This window comes from Schistocerca serialis, chromosome 2 (genome assembly GCF_023864345.2).
Source record: "Schistocerca serialis cubense isolate TAMUIC-IGC-003099 chromosome 2, iqSchSeri2.2, whole genome shotgun sequence".
In the NCBI taxonomy this organism is placed as follows: domain Eukaryota; kingdom Metazoa; phylum Arthropoda; class Insecta; order Orthoptera; family Acrididae; genus Schistocerca; species Schistocerca serialis.
In genome coordinates this window covers 812176710-812179908 of record NC_064639.1, presented here as the reverse complement: position 1 = coordinate 812179908, position 3199 = coordinate 812176710, and positions in this window count along the sequence as shown.

Below are 3199 nucleotides of genomic sequence, written 5' to 3'. Positions count from 1 at the left end.
CCACGTTCAACTGTGCGTAAGATCCTCTACAAGAACGTACGGTTGTACGCTTACAGAGTGCATCTGTTACAGGCACTTGAGCCAAATGATAAGCCAAAACGGACAGAGTTTGCACTCAACATGCTGGAACGCCTTTCAGAGGATGAACCATTCCTCAAACGAGTTTGTTTCAGTGACGAGGCAACTTTTCGTGTTTCTGGGACGTTAAACAGACACAATGCGAGAATCTGTGGATCTGAACACCACCATGTGACTAGGGAGCTTCACCGGGATAATCCAAAAGTGTATGTGCGGTGTGGAATCATGTGCAGCCGAATAATTGGTCCCTTTCTCTTCAACGAGCAAACAATTACTGCAGTTGTTTACCTCGACCTTCTGATCGAATATGTAGCACCACAATTGATTGACCTACAACCAACTATCATTTTCCAGCATGATGGTGCACCACGTCATTGAAGACTACATGTTCGTCTGTTCCTCAATGAAACATTTCCAGGCAGATGGATTGGGTGGGATGGGCCAATTCCTTGGCTACTGTGTTCGCCAGATATCACTCCCTTGGACTCTTTCTTTATGGGGAGGTATGTAAAAGATATCATGTATCAGACACAGGTACTGGATATTGCTGACTTGAAACAATTTTAAGTTTCGTTTTATCTAGTCACTGACATATACCGTTTCGAAAACGCGATTGCTGTCTTACAAATATTGTGCATACGTCTATAAAACTAGTACCATCATACTCATGAAGGAGAGATTATGGCATCGCAACTAGTGCGCGATCGCCCATTTGTCTATTAAAAGCTTTACTTCAGAATGTATGTGGGCTGCAATGTAAGCCGGTAGAGTATTATACGGTCAGCAACGGACGAGTTGTGTCCTGCAGACTGACGTCACGACCATCTGTTGCAGCTGCACGTGTGAAAGCAGTGGGGTAGCGCTGGCAGGCGACTTACGTTATACGAAACTAAAAATATTAATAACTAATAAAGGAATAACCTGAGGAACGTCATACTTGATGTACAACCTTCTGTTGCGAAAACAAACAATATGTCAAAGTCTGAGATCAAAAATAGTTGTATTTTGGAAGTTAGTAAAATTCAACATAAAAACGTAATTTTCCGACAGTCAAGAATTTAAATAAATACAGTGATGTAATAGTTCACCTTCAGTGACTACGTACGATGATCTGATAACACTTTCAGTGTTCATATATAAATTTTGAAAGTTTTTAGTGTCAGAAAACCTCTGTAACTTTTCGATAATAATAATTTCAAGAATTCTAAGTAAATATGTGTACTGTGTGTTAGGGTGCGTGTGAATGAGAATGCGTCCGTGAGAGTATGTGAGACGTTCGGCATTACTAAAAATCATTCATGTAATTCTCTACTGGAACTGGCAAGTGTTCCAACTCTGTAACGTGGGAACGAATCCAATAGTGGTTCCCCTACTAGTGAATGTCGGAGGTCCAAGTAAGTATGCTTATGTATAAGACAGCCGGAACATTCGCGACTGCATAATAAATTTCCAGATGTAGAGTAAAGCTTATAGTTCATTTTGTTTTGTTTATTTAATTAGAGAGTTTTGTGTTACTTAATTTGATGACGTCAATGAGCCTAGAGAAGTGGTTGGTGCTTGCTAGATTTTGGCGCGAGCCGCGCCCTAGAATTGAGTTCTCATTGGTCGTAGGTGCTGACAGCCAATGAGAAGCGAGACGGTTGGCCGCCTAGCGAGGAGATATAGTTTTGAGCAGTGGGAGAGTGAGAGAGGAGTCGCGAGCTAGCTTTGATTGGAGGCGGTTATGCTGGATGTGACTTTTCACATTATGTGTAAGATGAAGTCTTTGGATGACTTCCGCGTTATGGTCCAGTGTTAATGGTATCTGGTTGTGACCAGAAACTGTTTATGAAAACTTTAGAGTGTTGTGATAATTCGTTCCGACAAAAATCGCGAGTGAACTTTGAATTATATAGCCTGGCGGTTCTGAGTATATTCCTACTGAGTATTTTATGGCGAGCATTAACTTTAACTAAAGACAACCACTGAATATCGTGTGCAGAAGTAATTAGCCGATCATTGACTGTGTTACAAGTAATTGGTTTCGGAATTTGGGAAAGTAAAAGTTCTGGCTGTTTTAGGTATGGTGATAACTGTGAGCGGGAACTTTAGTAATTTTCGTAAATATGGGCTTATGATCTTGCTTAACGGCAATAAAGATCTATTGAAGGTGTAAATTTGAACTTCATATTTAAAGTACGAGAGACATCCCCTTTCCGAATCATTTCTTTAAAGTCAATTTTCAGCAAATTTTACTTATAGCGGCCTCCGGCGTGTTGCTTTGAGGTAACAGTTTGCTCAACACTGCTTTTCTGTGATCTCGTAAGTAGCTGCAGTCAGGAGTTTACGTGCGAAGATCTACCGCTGTAGAGAGGTAGGTGAACAAAAATTATAAAAGAAATTGCATTGCAGCACCAGCAACATATAATCGGTCACAATTGGTGCATCGCACGCACGCACGTATAAAAAAAAAAAAAATCCGTCGCAAGATGTATCCAGCTGCCACACACCTTTGCCTCAGCAGACGAAGTTGTTTACGGTAGGAGCTTTGACTAATGTGACAGGTGTAGTAGTCTGAGAAACTGCAACTTTAACGCTATTAAGTACAGCTTTAGATGTACAATTTATGTAGGTTAATATCGTATTTTGCGGTTGTAATGAAAGTCTTATTAAGACAAAACACGTTTCATTACATTGTAAACATCTTCAGTGGTCACTGTAACAATATGGCTCTTCCTATAATTTTGTTTGCTAAGATTATGAACAGTTCTCACAATTTTATTCATTAATGCGGCCAGTATTAACATACTATATTTCTGACATCAATCTTCACGTTCTTGTACACATGTGTGTTACGTTTTAGCACACTGCACTTTCGCGAAAACTAATATGTTCACTATTTTGTTGTTATTAAGGTCCTCTGCCATCTCGTTGTTTCTCGTACCTCGTTTCGATACAACGGGTTGCGTTTGTCATTGTTCTTTGTTTTGGTGGTAACAGGAGAGTCTGCTAATGCACTGTGTGTGTGTGTGTGTGTGTGTGTGCCTAGGAGAGTTAGTAAATCCTGACTTCTGTCTGTGTAAATTATTGCTTTAACGTGGTATGGTGGTGGATGATCTATGGTGGATATATTGATTTGATC